The sequence below is a fragment of the Chiloscyllium punctatum genome, chromosome 44 (assembly GCF_047496795.1).
Source record: "Chiloscyllium punctatum isolate Juve2018m chromosome 44, sChiPun1.3, whole genome shotgun sequence".
NCBI lineage: Eukaryota > Metazoa > Chordata > Chondrichthyes > Orectolobiformes > Hemiscylliidae > Chiloscyllium > Chiloscyllium punctatum.
Genome location: NC_092782.1, coordinates 39,280,484 through 39,298,197, shown reverse-complemented (window position 1 = coordinate 39,298,197; position 17,714 = coordinate 39,280,484). Strand labels below are relative to the sequence as shown.

The 17,714-nt window shown below is 40.4% G+C and overlaps 1 protein-coding gene across 1 annotated transcript in view; it reads left to right on the top strand.

Moving 5' to 3' along the window:
- The window catches only part of LOC140466901 (reelin-like), a 371,462-nt gene that overhangs the window by 209,319 nt on the left and 144,429 nt on the right, over nucleotides 1-17,714 (top strand). The gene's annotated exons all lie outside the window — the stretch shown is intronic.

The following is a 17,714-nucleotide window of genomic DNA, read 5'->3' as shown; positions in this document are numbered from 1 at the left end:
TGTGATCTGATTGTGTTGCTCTCATTCACAATATGAAACCTCGAGCACAGCTTACGCAAACAGTTTACCAGTTATAATGCTGGGAATTCTGTGACACTTTTAATTGTTACAAACTTTGGATACTGCAAAGAAGTATGCTTTGATGAAAAATGAGAATAGAGCTAACAGGGCAGGGAGATTTATCTAAAAGAAACTTTTTAACACAGGGTGGTGTGTGTACAGGATAAACTGCCAGAGGAAGTGGTGGAGGCTGATACAATTACGACATTTAAAAGGTATCTGGATGGGTACATGAATAATAAGGGTTTAGAGAGATATGGGCCAAATGCTGGCAAATGGAACTAGATTAATTTAGGTTGTCTGGTTACCATGGACAGGTTGGACTGTTTCTGTGTTGCACATCTCTATGACCCTATAAATGGCTTACTAGCTTGCTGTCTGCTGCTTCCTCCTAAGAATTAACTGTCTAGGTTTGTTCTAAACAGAATTTTGCGTACCTGAAGCAGAACTTTCATCTCCATGTATTCAAGCCTTTCAATAGTAGTGGACCACATTCTACCCTGCCTCATACCTAATTAGGTTCAAAGTGGAAGTTCTCAGACCTGCATACATTGGAATTTATTTATTTCACACATCCAATTACTTTATCAATATTCCTTTGTAAATTGTATGGTTCAATCTATACTGTTCACGAAGAGTTTATGTTATCAGTAAATTGGGATATGTGAGGTTATGTCCATCATTAATGACTACAATGGATAATTAAGGTCGTGACACTGATCCTTCAGAGGCATTACTGGTCAGATTCTGTCCATTGAATAGCTGCCTTTATCCTGCCACTCAACAAATTGTTTGCCTGGTTAGGAAATTGGTTATCAGTTCCCTGAGCTATAGCTTTAGCCAGCCATCTCCAATGGGGACTTTATTGAATGCATTTCGAAAGTCCATATGACTAACATCCAATGACATTTGCCTGCCCACTGCTTTCGTCAACTCTTCAAAACAGAAATTCAACCAACTCAACAGACGTGATCTACATCTTACAAATCTATTCTAGCTCAATCTGATCTGAATTTTCAAGTTTAGTCAGACTGCCCTTAAATCCATTAATTATAGACTTGAACAGTTTCCTGAAAGCAGAGATTTGGTGAACTGGTCTATAATTCTCAGGTTTTTCTCCTCTCTCCTTCAAAGGTAGGGAGCCATGCAATTTTCCCATCTAAGGGACTATTCCCAATTCGAGAGAACTCTTAGTTAGGAAACCAGCAATATTCTGAGCTACTTCCTTTTAAAACGTTGGGATGTAAGCTATCTGGTTCTGGGGATTTGTCTCACTTTGGTGCCTTTCTTTTCCTTGTTGTTATTTTGCTGGTGTTAGTTTTGGTATATCCCTATCTCTGATTTGATAATTATATTGAGATTTTTACAACAATCAACAGCTCACCATTAGGCTAGCTTTTCATTCCAAATTTTTGTTGAATTCAGATTTTGAATCCTTAGACACTTAGAGTATTGCATTCAATTCTGGTTACCACATTGTAGGGAGGATGTGGAGTCTATGGAGAATGTGCAGAAGAGGTTTACCAGGATGCTGTCTGGGTTAGAGGAAATGAGCTATAAGCAGAGACTAGAAAAACTCAAGTTGTTTTCTCTGGAGCAGCAGAGGCTGAAGGGAGACCGGATAGAAGTCTATAAAATTGAGAGATGCATAGATTGGATTGCTGGTCAGAATCTTTTTTCCCAGAGTAGCATTGTCTAATATGAGGGGGCATGCATTTAAGGTGAGAGAGGGAAAGTTCAAAGGAGATGTCAGGGGCAAGTCTTTAAACACAGATAATGATAGGAGTCCGGAACGCACTGCCAGGGGTGGTGGTGGAGGCAGATACGATTAGGGCGTTTAAGGGACTTTTAGATAAGCACATGAATATACAGGGAATGGAGGGATATGAACCAAGGGCAGGCAGAAGGGATTAGTTTAATTTGATGTCATGTTCGGCACAACATTGTAGGCCATAGGGCATGTTCCTGTGCTATACAGTTCTATGTTCTTAATTCTAGTATGCGAGGCGCATAATGGCTTCATGCTTTGCCACTGTGGAATGGAGAAGAGGAAAATGGCCAGTAGACCAAAGTCAAATGAATGGAGCAGAAGTGCTGTAGTGTACAGCTGGAGTCAACTTTACAGGTAGTTCATGAAAGATATGTGAGGATAAGGATAAAGATCTGGAGGGTGGAACCATTCAAGCCAAAAGTGATTGGTGGCTGAGATTTCATGTGAATTAGATTTCAGGCACTAAGGGTTTTTGGTGTTCTGTGGTTTGATAGTGCTGAAGATGGGGAGACTGACAAGAGAAACACTGTTTGGCTTGAGTTGATGAAACTATCTGTAACATCTTATTGCTGATGGAAGTGAAGTGATGTTACTGGAGGCAGTGGTAAGAGGTTGTGGCAATGCACCAGATGTTGAATTTGAAGCTCAATTCAGAAGAGGTTACAAACAAAGTTTTGTGTCTGCACGTAATAGTCTGAATGAGCATCATTAGATGAAGATGAAATTGGTGCTTGAGATGCAGAGAAACTGCCACAAGGAGAACAAGATAGCCTCAAATTAGCTTCATAACCACAACTTGAGAGACTACAACAGACAGCATGGTAATATTTATGGAACCAAAGATGAGGATAAAATTGTGCTTACCAGCATCAATGTGAACGTTTTCTCAACAATGACCATAATGTCACCAAAAAGCTTCTAGGAATAGGAAATGTATAACATCTTGGAACATTGGGATAATGATGAGCCTGGGTGGAGAAGACTTAAGTAAACAATAAAATCAGAACAAGGCTTTACCATGAAGGTGATTCTATTGAAAACTACTGACATTTCAACAAATCACAATCATAAAAAAGTTACAAAGGAGTCAAAGATGGAGACTTATAAGAAGAAGGTGATGACAGCAATATTTTTTAATAGATTTTTTATTGAAAATTTAACATTTTTACATTTACAAATAAAAAAACCCAAGTATAACTATTGATATACAATTAAATCTTAAATAAATAATAACCAAAATTTTTCAAACAAAAAATAAGATACCGAGAGAAAAAAACAAAACTCAACTAACTACTAATCCTGAAGAAGGGCTGATGCCCGAAACGTCGATTCTCCTGTTCCTTGGATGCTGCCTGACCTGCTGTGCTTTTCCAGCAACACATTTTCAGCTCTAACTACTAATCTAACCTACAACTAACCAGAGTGTATAATTAAGTCTCTTACATTATTCAAAGAAGAGAAAAAAAATCGACAGATAACACAGAAATTGGGTAGTGAGATACATGCTCGGAATGTATTAACATCAAATCGTAACAAAACCCATATTTGTGCAGGATTCCTCTCCCAAGGGGCCCTGGACCAGCCAGGTTCGCCATCTCAATTAAATAAAAGCCCTTGTTAGGATGGCCAAAATATCTGTATTTGTGTAATTCAAGAAGGGCTGCCATATTTTATGAAATAATTTGGTCTTTCGGTGCACCATATTTGTAAGGAAGTCAAGGGGAATACATTCCATAATTAATCTGTGCCAATTTGAAAGTCCAGGGGGGCCCTCAGCCACCCAGTTTACCAAAATATTTTTCCTTGAACAGAAAGGGAGAATAGAAAATAATCTCTTCCCGTGCATATCCAGGGAGAGTAAGTTCGAAAAGCCCAAAAGGAGAGATACAGGGTTGCCCCTGCCTTAAATTTTGCCAATCGGTCCGGTGCTATATAGGCCCTATGAATTATCTTCAACTGAATGACCTGAGTTCTGTTGCAGATGGTGATTCTTCTGGCGTTTTCCCAAATGTCATTCCACGTTTCTATAGAGATTTCCAGTCCCAAATCCTGATCCCATGTTTTAAGCGGATTGTACATATCTCCCAATACTTCTTCATGTAATAAATGATAAATAGTACTGACGGAAGATACCCCCATTGGTCATAGCCCTCTACGTTCTCTATCTGATTTATAAAGACTATCTAATAACGTTAAAAATCACACAACACCAGGTTATAGTCCAACAGGTTTAATTAGAAGTACACTAGCTTTCGGAGCGACACTCCTTCATCAGGTGATTGTGGAGGGCTCGATCGTAACACAGAATTTATAGCAAAAATTAGCAGTGTGATGTAACTGAAATTATACATTGAAAAATTGATTGTCTGTTAAGCCTTTCATTGTTAGAATACATTGATAGTTTCACTTCTTTCCTGTGTAAATCACAAAACCCTTTTTTTTAAAGTTGCATTCTCGGGTTAGCTGTTAACAATGGTGATAGCTAGACAATAGGTTGAAGGTGTTAGCCCCGTGTGTTCTCTGTCTATGACCTGACATTTAGATTGATTCTAATCTAAAAAAGTGAGATAACAGAGTTTTACATAGATTCATGCAGTTTTTGAGCTCAGAGTTCTACATGAATGTATGCAGTTTTTGAGCAAAGTGCAATGTAACTCTGCAAGTACAAATTCACTACATAAAATATGTGTGTGCATGTGGGTCTTTGACTGTGTGTGTGTATGTGTCTATCTGGGGTGGGGGTTGTGAGTGTGAGAAAGTGTGTGTGTGTGTAGTGAGTGCAGAGTGTCTTAAGTCTGTGAGGAGGTGCATGTGTGGGAGTGTGTGTGTCTATAAGGGTGTGTATGGGTGTCTGTGTGCGCGTCTGTGTGTACCTGTGTCCGTGTGTATGTGAGAGTGTGTGTGTAGGAATATCTGTGTGTGTATGTGTAGTGCAATGGTGATCACCTGTAATGTGACATGAACCCAAGGTCCCGGTTGAGGCCCTCCCTATGGGTACCGAACTTAGCTATCAGCCTCTGCTCGGCCATTTTCCTCTGCTGCCTGTCCCGAAGTCCACCTTGGAGGATGGTCACCCGAAGGTCCGAGGCTGAATGTCCTGGATCACTCCAGTCCAACACCGACATCTCCAAATCAGATCTAATAACGTAGTCTTCTTCTGAATGTAGTCTCGAATTTGGAAGTATCGAAAGAGGTCTCCATTAGGTAATCCAAATTTCTGACGCAGCTGTTCAAAAAACATCAGGACCCCTTCTTTAAACAGATCCCCTAAACATGAGATACCCCTGGATCTCCAGAGTTTGAAAGTGACATCTGTAAGCCCCAGTTGAAATCCCCATGCCCCCACTATCGGAGCATAGGGGGATGTTTTATGTGAGTGGCCCTCATTTTGTCACATTATATTCCAAGCTTTAATTGTGTTTAGTATTACAGGGTTTTTACATTGATCTGTAACGATTTTCCTCTTGTCTGAAAATAAAAAGGTTAATAAGTGGGCATTTTACTTGAGAAGCCTCGATGTCCAGCCAGATTGATTGCGGGTCAGACAAGACCCAATCGGCTATGTGACTTAATAGGGAACTTAACTGATATTTCCTAAAATCTGGGAAATCCAATCCTCCCCTTGCCTGTGGAAGCTGCAGCTTCTTCAGCTTAATGAGGGGCCGTCTATGATTCCAGATAAAGGAACCCAACCAGCCATTTAATTTACATAGTGCCAGCCTCGGCAGCATCACCGGAAGCATTCTTATGGGGTATAGGAGACGGGGCAGGACATTCATTTTCATTAGCGCTATTCTACCCAGCCAGGAAATTGGAAGGTCTCCCCATCGCTGGAGGTCCTGCCTTATCCATTCCAGTAAATTCTCAAAGTTAGCCTTGTATAACTGACCAAATACTGGGGTAATAAAAATGCCTAAATATTAGAAACCCTCCAGGGACCACCGAAAGGAAAGTAGGATCCGTCAAATAAGTGGGATATACTAGCAAGACCGCCCATTGGCATAGCCTCCGATTTTGAGAGATTAATTTTATAGCCTGAAAATACACTAAATGTATTAATAACTTGAATTAAGCAAGGCATGGACATCAGGGGATTACTGAGAAATAGAAGAACATCATCTGCATAAAGGGTAATTTTATGTTTACCTGTACCAATCCTCGGGGCCATTATATTAGAGTCGGCCCGTATAGCTTCTGCTAGTGGTTCAATTATTAGCGTAAATAGTAATGGCGAAAGAGGACATCCCTGACGGCAGCCCCTACCCACACTGAAGCTATCCGAGCCTAATCCATTGGTAATCACAACTGCTTTGGGATCACTATACAGTGTTGAGACCCATTTGGTAAACACCTTTCCAACGCCAAACCTTTCCAATGTGTAAAACAAATATGACCATTCAACCCTGTCGAATGCCTTTTCTGCGTCTACTGAGACTACTACTCCTGGTATCTTTCCCTGATGGCAGGCTTGAATCATATTCAAAACCCTTCTAACATTACTGGATGATCTACGGCCCTTAATAGACCCCGTCTAATCCTCCTTTATAATATGTGGCAAAACCCTTTCTAGCCTCAATGCTAACATTTTAGAGAGGATTTAAAAATCTACATTTAACAAGGATATTGGTCTGTATGACGCGCAATCTTCTGGGTCCTTTCCTTTTTTGAGGATAAGAGGGATATTTGCCTCTTTCAGTGAAAGCGGGAGACAGCCCTGACTGTATGAATAGTTATACATGTCCATAAGTGGACCAGCCAATATTCCTGTAAATTCTTTATAGAATTCAGCTTGAAAACCATCTGGGCCAGGCGCCTTACCGCTCTGAAGTTGCCTGATTGCGTCAAGTATTTCTTGGACTGTTAGGGGAACATTCAAGACCGATACCTGTTCCGGAGTTAGGTCCGGAAAGGTCAGGTTTTTTAAAAAATGACTGCATCCTCCTAGTCCTGTCTTCGCAATCCTGCAATTTATATAAATCAGAATAAAGTCTTCTAAGGATTGTGTTAATCCTTTTATGATCATGAGTCAGAATACCTGTACTTTCCTTGATAGACGTGGTAGTTTGAGGGGCCTTCTTTTTCCTTGCGAGAAATGCTAAGTATCTACCCGGTTTATCGCCAAATTTATATAACCTTTGTTTTGCAAATGATATTTCCCTCTTAGCCATTTGGGTAAGCGTGGTGTTTAGAGCTGTCCTAAGGGCCGTAATCCTTTGTAATTTGATAATAGAAGGTCTGTCAGCGTATGCTGTTTCAGCCGCTTTTAAGCGAGCTTCGAGCAGACGCTGTTGTTCTCCCTTTAATTTTTTCTGGGTCACTGAGTATGAGATGATCAAACCTCGCGCGTAAGCTTTGATGGTCTCCCACATCATTGATGGGTTGCTAGCCATACCTGAATTAATTTCTGAAAAAGTTTTAAATTCTTGAGAGAATTAATTTACAAATTTACTATCTTTCATCAGGAAGGGGTCCATATGCCAATGCCGGGGCTGTCTCATTGTTCCTCGCCTTGATTTCCATACATACAGCAGCGTGATTGGAAATTGCTGTACTGCCTATTTTACAGGATGATACAGAATTTTAAAAAATCGAGGGGGCAAAAAACATATCAATTCTGGCATGACATTTATGTGGATTGGAGTAAAAAGAAAAATCTCCGTCCTGTGGATGAAGGCACCTCCATACATCTACTAGTCCTAATTCTTTGTTCAAATCCACCAATTGTCTAGATCTGGGAGATACTCCTGCAGTACTCTTGGGAATTCTATCTATTTCCGGATCCATAATACAATTAAAATCTCCCCCTATAATTGTATGACGAGCACCGAGAGCCATCAATTCTGAGAAGGCTTCCGTTATAAATTTAAAAGGATGTGTCGGGGGGCAATACAAATTTAAGATCCCATATTCCTCTCCATTTAAAAGGGCTTTAATTAGAATATATCGTCCAGATTCATCTTTTATCTGATTTAGGATTTTGAAAGGGAAATTCTTTCGAATAAGAATAACAACTCCCCTGCTTTTTGAGTTGAAAGAAGAAAATAAAGGTCTGATCAAATCCACCCTGTCGTAATTTCAAGTGTTCTTTATCCAATAAGTGTGTCTCCTGTAGGAGAGCTGTATCAACCCTTTCTCTCTTGAGGTTTGATATTTTCTTCCTTTTGACTGGTGAATTACACCCCTTGACATTCCAGGTACACCACTTAACCGACTGATCAACCATACTCGTTCGGGCAAGTCCGAGACCCCTCGGGAGGGGAAACCCTATCCAGAACATCCCAAGCATAGAGCATATAAAATTCACAAAAATAAAGGCTCTTTAATACACTCACATCAATATGATTTAACAAACAATTTCTAAATTTAAAAAATGTATTTAAATGGAGATTTTCCCCCTTGTTCCCAGGGGGTATCACTTCCTTTCCAAAAGTCCATCGTATCCTCTCCCAACCAGTGCTCCACCCTTGACCCAGGCGCTCCTCGATAGGATGAAGAAAATTCAAATATACTACAGAGCTAGAGTTAACAGTAAGCACCCTACCCTACACCGCCCCACCCACCCACCCACCCACTCCAACACCTGGATATATTTGGTAATGTTAATACCATGTATAAACATATATAACTATAAAATTACAGCCTCAACAAGTAATACTTAAATATAATAATACAAAATAACAGGGGAAAACAACCCCGCTCCTAAAAACGGAAATAAAATAGGATAAGGTAACCACTTCCCTCACCAACATTAACTACACCCCCCCCCCCTCCCGGCCAATATATATACATAAAAAAGGGGGAGAAAATCGCTAAGTAGAGAACAAATAAATAAATCCCTCTCCCCAACCCCCGAAGATAATATTAAACAGTAAGGTAAAGAAAGGGATTAATATTAAAAAATGGGATATAAACTGGAATGGGGGGGGGAGAGCAAAACAACATTAATTAACTCTTACAATTTATCTAAGAGAGTCCAAAAATTCCTTGGCCTTTTCCGGCTATTTGAAGTTATACACAGATCCTTCATGGTTAAAGCGTAGCGTCGCTGGGTAGCGTAAGGAGTACTGAATATTTAAGTCCCTTAAACACTTCTTCGCTTCATCAAATGCCTTCCTCTTTCGGACCAGAGCTGGGGAAAAGTCCTGGAATAACATAATCTTGGATCCTTTACAATCATGGTTTGGGGATCTTTCCCAAGATTTCTGGAAGCTTCTAAGAACATCTGCCTCTCCTTATAGCTCTGCAGCCAGAACAGGACCGGGTGGGGGCGCTGGTTCCAGCCGGGCCCGCGTATTCCGACCTGGTAGGTCCATTCCACCCTTTCCTGGCCTGATCCAGCCTCCAGATTTAAAAACAGTGGAAGCCACTGTTCGAGAAATGCTGTAAGCTGGCCTTGATTCTCAAGGTCATCAATGTGATTCTATAAGGTCCGGACTCTCCAATCCACGGCCGATTCTGCTATAGTCTCGGAAGTCACGGCCTTTAGCTTCGCCCCTCCGACTCGGCGCTCAATTTCCTTGATGTCTCGGTCGTGCTTTTGTAGCGCGGCCGAGAGTGAGTCCCATCGGCTCTGGGACTCTTTGATGAAGGCGTCGATATTCGCATTGAGTTTAGAGATTATTTCCGCGAGACTCGCCACCGTAGGTAAGTCCCCCGGGGTGGCTGCGGATGCTACAGCTGGAAAGGCCGGGGGAGGGGTTCCTGCCTGCTGAGAACTGTGGGCTCCCTTCCCTTTAGTCATTTTTACTGGAGATTAAATTGTTTAAATTCAGTACTAAGCAACTAATTACATTAAGTAAAAACTATTTTAAATGATTTGGTGAGTGTGGTGAAGTCAGATGACCCACTTTGCTCAAGTCTTGGGAGGAGCACTATAGACTCAGACTTGCTGGGTCGCCGCCATCTTGGATGCCCCTGATGACAGCAATGATTAATGGAAGAATGATTGACAGAGTCAGTCTTGGTGTTCAATATCCATAACATTCCCCTGCATCAGCTCAGCTGAAACCCTCACTCATTTATATGTTTCCTCAAGAGTCAACAACAGTTGGTTCTGCTATAACACGTGTTCCGACAACACTATTTGGCTTTAATGTGATTGAAGAATTTAGACCGTTATTTGTAGAATGCAAACTTTCTTTACCTGTATTGGCTATAACACGATTCTGGCCCCATTAGTTTAAATGGTGTGGCTATTGCGCAATTTTCTTATAACCCAAGATCGCGCAAGAATGGAATTATATCAGAAGAGACTGTGTTCCAATGTTTTATTGGCCTACCTCCTTGTTGTGGTTCTGTTCGCCAAGCTGGAAATTTGTGTTGCAAACGTTTCGTCCCCTGTCTAGGTGACATCCTCAGTGCTTGGGAGCCTCCTGTGAAGCGCTTCTGTTGACAACCGGAAGCGGCAGAGACAGGCCACTATAAATGCCAGAGGAAACATCACAGAAGCGCTTCACAGGAGGTTCCCAAGCACTGAGGATGTCACCTAGACAGGGGACGAAACGTTTGCAACACAAATTCCCAGCTCGGCGAACAGAACCACAACAACGAGCACCCGAGCTACAAATCTTCTCCCAAACTTTGAATGGCCTACCTCCTGACATGCACCCTCAATAAACATGAGCTCAAACTTAGCTCCACTGCTTATATTTTATTCTCACTAAATATCATTCGTCTATCACCCCTGTTATCCCTGGCCACAAGTCTCAATTTTGTACTCTGTTATCTCTTCCCATCTCACCTCTGTTACTTTCTCTGGCTCTATAACTCTGAGATCTTGGCAGTATCCAATTCTAGCCTTCTGAGTATCCTAGGTTTTTTTTAAACTTCACCATTAGTCTCTATGCCTTCACCTGCCTCCTTGCTAAACCATGGAAATCATTCTCTAATCCTTTCTGCTTCTCTACACCAAATCCACATTATCCATTGGGAATAGGGCTATGGGCTTCCCAGATGGATACCAGTGCAATGTATCTGTCCTATCTCTCAGAAAGGATTGTGCGATCAGACTGAATAAGTCAATGGTAAAAACAATGATGGGGTCTGGGTTCTAGGGTCCACCTCACCAGTACGCAGATCAACAAGTAGCGAATCAGCAGATAATGAGGAGTGAGTATATTTCATTTCTCTAATATATTGCTTAAATTCCATCTTTTTAACCAAGCTTTTGATCACCTCTCTGAATATCATCTGTTATATATTAGAGAAATAAAATACACTCACTCCTCATTATCTGCTTATTCGCTGCTTGTTGATCTGCGTACTGGTGAGGTGGACCCTAGAGTCTAGACCCCAGACTCCATCATTTTTGGTCACCTCTCTGAATATCATCCGCTATGGGTGGGTGCTAAACATTATTGATGAATTTCCTATGGTGGGGGGGGGGGGGGGTTAAAATTGCTGTTTAAATATAAATTGTTGTTATTATTGAGTTACAATGACAGTTTCAAATACCTTACATAGGACTGGGAGATATTTTGCACAGTAGGCTTTTTAAGAAGGCTGTTAATAATAACAGCATTAATGAGATGATGATTGCCTAGAGGAAGAGAGCAGTTGACAGTGTTACTGAATGTTGGGCTAAGGAGTGATTGTTGAAAACTGTTTTGGGAGGATAGCAGTGCACCAGAGAGGAAATGAGTCTCATGAGAGCTAGAAAGGACATTATGGTAACAACTTTAGCATGTTTTATTGATTAGATTAGATTAAATCTAATTAAAGTTAATGATTTAATGCATATAGCTCTATTGTACACCAGTGGCTTCATTCAGCTTTAACTTGCTGAAATATTTAATCTACATACCCAGTAAACCAAGGTTTCCAAAAGTGAGGGTTGACACCACACATGGGTCACCTGCACTCTCAGTTCTCACTGAGGAAAGAAGCGATTTTACAATTTGCAAAATGGAATTATGGTGGGAAACCGTTTTTAATACAATGCCCTAAACTTTCAAGCAAAGAGACACCTCTGGAGAAACTCAGCAGGTTTGGCAATATCGGTGGAGAGGGAAAAAGTTAGCATTTCAAGTCCAGTATGACTTCAGATCTTTCAAACTTCATTGTGGTCCTTTGTGCCTTGATAATGAAATTTAACACAACAAGATTCAGAGCATTTTTGATCAGTGCTTAAAGATACAGGTGCCAAATGTTGCCAAATTATAGCTTTGAAGGGGTATAGCTTATTTTAAATAGCAGCAAACAGACAGGATTGTTGCATATCTGAATTTGAAGTGCTGCCTGTATAAATTACCTGCTAATATAATTATAAAATATTGCAAAATGTTGAGTGACACATAGCCTTGATCCTAGGGACTTTGAGACTCTGCTGCTGAGACCAAATAAAGGTCCTGTACCTGCACTTACCAGCAGTAGGAGCTGTTCAGAACTTGTCCAGGAGACAGCTTCCTAATTGGCCTCTCCCACATTCACTGTCCTATAAAGGATGGTAGGTGGGCTCTTCATGTTGGCAGTACAATCAGAGAGCAACAGTGCAGGAGCTTCAGCATCCCCATCAGGAGAGGTGACAGCTGCTGCTATAGCTATTTGGTAACCACATGGGTGCCTCAACATTGAGACACTCTCACTAGCTGTACAGCAATGAAGAATAACATAAGATCATGGCTGGCAGGTCCTTTGGGTCTGAGGGGGAAACCCCTACACTGGATAAAGATTGGCTGTGATTTCCTTGTCTTTAGGGTATGAAACTTTTAGTTTTGGGTCTTTTGTGTGCCACAAGGTTGCCACAACTATTGAGTTGACTGCCATAAGTGTGCCCCTAATTAGGGCATTATTGAGCATAATTAGTGACCTTCCCAGCCATTCTTGGGATAGTTCCTCAACAACAGGATTCATCAAACCCACAATTGTGAAACAGGGCAAATTCAGGTCATTGTTAGAACAGAACATACATTGCATCATCATAGTTAGTGTTCAAAAAGAACATTCTTTATTTGTTGTTGATTTGTCACTTCCTCATTTATTTTTCTATTACTTGTACACAGTGCACTAGTACTAAAATGTAAATGAAAATACTAGAGGTACTACTTTAGTAACGGCATTATGCCTTTATTGGCAGTATTCTTGTTCTCATCTTCAAATGTAACCAAGATCAGATATCCTGAAGTTACGTCAGTAACACAGACACCTTGTCAATTTGTCTTTTTCTTGGAATTTTTACATGGATGATGATCTTAGGGAGCTTGTACTACTGGTTATGCGCCCACTGGTGTCAAATAAGCCCTATCCATGATTGATAAATTCACCCACAACAGTTTCAGGTAAAAGTGTTGTTGATGCTCAGAGAAATTGGATCTATCATTCTTCTTTTCTATTTCATGCTGGCTCTTTGCCCAGTCTCAAAATTGCCTGTAGCATTCTTGAAGTTGAATCTCCAGGCAACATCATCTGTGGGCTGCCTTTCACACTGGCGATTATCAATGTGACATACAGGGAGAAATTTCCTTAGGGAGTTCTTGAAACATTTGCATGTGGCTTTTAATAGTGGTCAGCTCTCCACATAGTGCAGTTTGGGATGGGTGACTATCATCACTCTGAGCAACATAACCCATCCAACACAGTTAGCTTTGAAGGAGGATAGCATCAATGCTGGTGAAGTTGGCTGTTTCCCAGACTTCAGTGTTTGTGATGTAGTCCTGTCAGTAGATCTTAAGCACTATCTCTGCAACATTCTCAACATCCTGAGGCATATTTAACTTTTAAAACCATGCCAACTATATAACTGTTCAAGGTTTGGAAGACAACTTGTCAAGAATGATGAATTTCATCAATTTTATTTTAAAACAACTTGGAGAATAAGCTATAGTTCATTTTCTGATGAATGCTGCTGCATAATGCTTCTTCTCAAAGATACACTTCAGGAATTGCAGGAAGCTTGTGAATTATTCTTCAAAAAGTGAACTTTTTTTTTGAGCCAAGATTTTATGTTTTGTTGAAGGAGTTATTCTGTTTGCAAACACAGAAATATTCAAGTGCAACCACTGATTGCAAAATAGACAAATTCCCATCTTTCCCATTCATTGTAATCTTTTTGAATATCACAGTGCATTTCCCATTTTGCATCTTTTCTACTCAAGTACCTACATTAAACGGGCATTAAACCAATAAATTTTGAGCTGTACTTATCCATTGTTACAGTTTGGTTAGTTTTCTTTCAGCTTAATACTTGAGAATTATTTAATTGGCTGCTTGAAACAAAGGAGCTTACAGTTTTCTAATGTTACATGTATGACATTTTACATTGGGCTATGTTTTACCCGTTGTGTTGTTGATCAGTTAACTAATTATATGTCAGTTTTCCAGATGTGTGACAGATTGAAAATTCTTCTTGTAGATATCCACCTAAATATATTAATATATTGGCGTTGTGGTGTATTGGGTTCTTTTATGACTGTTTTCAATTGAGCCCCAGGTGAAGCTCTATCCTTTCATTGTCGTGTTCTGGGATGGACTCCAACTGAGTCCATCAAAATGAAAGTCTCTCATTTCACTCCTGATTCCTGTAATAATCTAGTGTGAAATGGAGTTGGAGAACCTCAAAGTTATTTCTGGCAAGCATGTGCATGAGCATGATAAGACTGATCATACCTTTGAGGTCATGAGCTTGGGTGTACACATTTTAAGCAGGAAGAGGTAGGTTGGTTTAACAGAATGTACAGACCATTATTCCAACCAGCTTCGCCAGATGTTCCCAGTTTATTCCGCTGAGTTGTCTCTCCGTTTGGAAATGTGTGTCTCATTTACATATTGCTCCCTTCTTTCTCCCTACCTCATTCACAATTCAGTCATTTAGTAGTGCTTAGAATACTTTGGAGCAAAATTGCTTCTCAATGTGCATTTTTGCTTGCATGCAAAATGTACATCCAATCCCAATTTGAGGCACAATCACCTAGACTCAATCTGCCCTGGAAGCAATAGCTTCCAGTGAGAGTATCATGCAGTTCTCCAGAGGGTGATCAGTTCCTGATTAGCATTTGCAAGGGACCTGTATGCCCATTTTAGGAAACTGATGATAAATTTGGCCAAAACCTGAGCATCAGTGTTCAGTTTTTGCAGGCCTGTCATGGTCTGATCAGTCATTTTGAAAGGAACCAGTGAAGAACAAATAGGTTTTAGTTTTCTCCTTTTATTTTAGTGAACAGTCAGGAGGAGAACTCTTGCTTCTTCAGCTCCATCCAACCCTCGTGAGCCCTGCAGCCCTCCAAGAATTTACTTGTGGGCTAGCTCAGCAGATTTGGTGATAGTCCCAACAGGTAACCTTCATCAAAATGTTATCCACAACTCAACTGCACTGTTGGAAATAATAAGACCCAAGACCCAATTGTCAATGGACTTCTAATCTCTGCTGCAGTTAGACCATAAGACATAGGAGTGGAAGTAAGGCCATTCGGCCCATCGAGTCCACTCCGCCATTCAATCATGGCTGATGCGCATTTCAGCTCCACTTACCAGCGTTCTCCCCGTAGCCCTTAATTCCTCTAGACAACAAGAATCTATCAATCTCGGCCTTGAAGACATTTAGCGTCCCGGCTTCCACTGCACTCCGTGGCAATGAATTCCACAGGCCCACCACTCTCTGGCTGAAGAAATGTCTCCGCATTTCTGTTCTGAAATGACCCCCTCTAATTCTAAGGCTGTGTCCACGGGTCCTAGTCTCCTCGTCTAACGGAAACAATTTCCTAGCATCCACCTTTTCCAAGCCATGTATTATTTTGTACGTCTCTATTAAGTCTCCCCTTAATCTTCTAAACTCCAACGAATACAATCCCAGTATCCTCAGCCGTTCCTCATATGCTAGACCTGTCATTCCAGGGATCATCCGTGTGAATCTCCGCTGGACACGTTCCAGTGCCAGTATGTCCTTCCTGAGGTGTGGGGACCAAAACTGGACACAGTACTCCAAATGGGGCCTAACCAGAGCTTTATAAAGTCTTAGTAGTACATCTCTGCTTTTATATTCCAACCCTCTTGAGATAAGAGACAACATTGCATTCGCTTTCTTAATCACAGACTCAACCTGCATGTTTACCTTTAGAGAATCCTCGACTAGCACTCCCAGTTGCCTCATGTGCTTGAAAGAAATGTTGGGATAACATCACAAGTAAAACCTGTTGCTTTGATATTTCATTAAGCAGACTGAATATGCCAAAAACTGAATTCAGCCAATTTGGTATATTTTGGAAAATGTTAAAAAGGTGTTTATCATTTGGTTCAATTACTGTATATATTTTAAGTACATCTAAACTGGATATTTTAGACAGTGAATGAGAATACTGCAACAGCTCTGAAGGGCAGATTTTATGATTAACTAAATACAGCAAAACATTTTGAAGTATTAAAAAACATCATCCTTGCCAAAAAGCCAAAGAACTGTGGATGCTGGCAATCAAAAATAAAATCAAAAATTGCTAGAAAAACTCAGCAGGTCTGCATCTGTGGAGGGAAAGCAGAGTTAATGTTTCAGGCAATTTCTAATTTTGTTCACATCATCCTCACCTTGAGTTATTCAGATTGATCTGGGCTTATAAAATGGACATAAAGAGGAATATATTGAGGAAAATAACTTCTTATGGAAAGCAGGGACAGGACTTTCATCAGGGAGGTACACTGTCTCCCATTTTTAAAAATAACACATTGGATACTGAAGTGGCGCCTGTACTTCTGCAGGTAGGAAGGACATCTAGGCCTGCCTGAAGAACTGACCTACTGGTCTGCAACTGAGAGGCCACCTCCAAGTATCAGAACTCTGCTACCTGTTGAGATCTGGAAGCTTACTGGAAAATCCCAACAAGTCTCCTTTAAGAGCATACTGAAGCCTGTTAATGACTTGTTTTGGTCACCTGCCACATGTGGGTAGGCAGCCTGGCCACCCTCAATTCCTATGACACTGGAAAAATGAACAAGAGCAGGGATGGTGTTGAGGAATCAGTGTGCTCTTGTTTCTCTCTCCAGAGGCTCAATCAACTTCTGGATGCACTATTAGATATTCTACAATGGTAATGTATTGTGTTTCTTTAAAACAAATCAACATGCAAAGATTTTTACTTTATTCTATACAAATTTTGAATAAGATCTATTTGTTACTACACTTTCCATACCACTTAATATCTAGTTTTCAAATTACAGCTTGCTAATAGTCCAATAAAATAGAAATATGATTTTCATTAATTCTGTATAATTAAAGTAAGGAAATATTTCAGATTTTCTAGCTAGCAGGAATTTTTGAAATGCCAACATTAACTTTTTAGCCTATGCTTTTAGAAATAGCCTCAAGGAAAAACAGGTATGCAAAGAGGTTAATGGGGAGGGTGATGGAACTGGTGGAGATGCAATGAATTTGGCTGATGACCTTCATAGACCTTGCCAGTTATTATCCCATGGGAAATCTTCAAACCAATTCACACTATCTAACTGATTAGTGGTTAAATTAATTAATGTTAGCTGATCTCAGCTGGGCTTCCATTTGGTGTGCTCTTGGCAACTCCACAGCAATGAGTTAGGTGCAATGTTGTGTTGGTCACAGGGGAGTGATTGACAATGTTTTCTTCATTGCGTGAACTTGGGTTAGATGATTTATCATTCAGTGCAGACTATTCCCTATCTCATTTACTGCAGCAAGTGAAACGTGTCTAATCATGTGTAATGTTTCCATCAGTCACTTTCCTTCACCAAAGAAGAAGCCATAAATTTGGAGTCAGTTAAATTGCTCATAAATTATTTAAATTTTAAACAAATATGATTAAATTATCCTGGGTTTATTTTAGACTGCAAAGTCATAATAAAGTAATTACACTGCAAAGCTCTCCTGCCAAGCAGATAACGCACAGAAGGTCAAGTTTACAGTTATCTGATACTTCCAGAAGCAAAA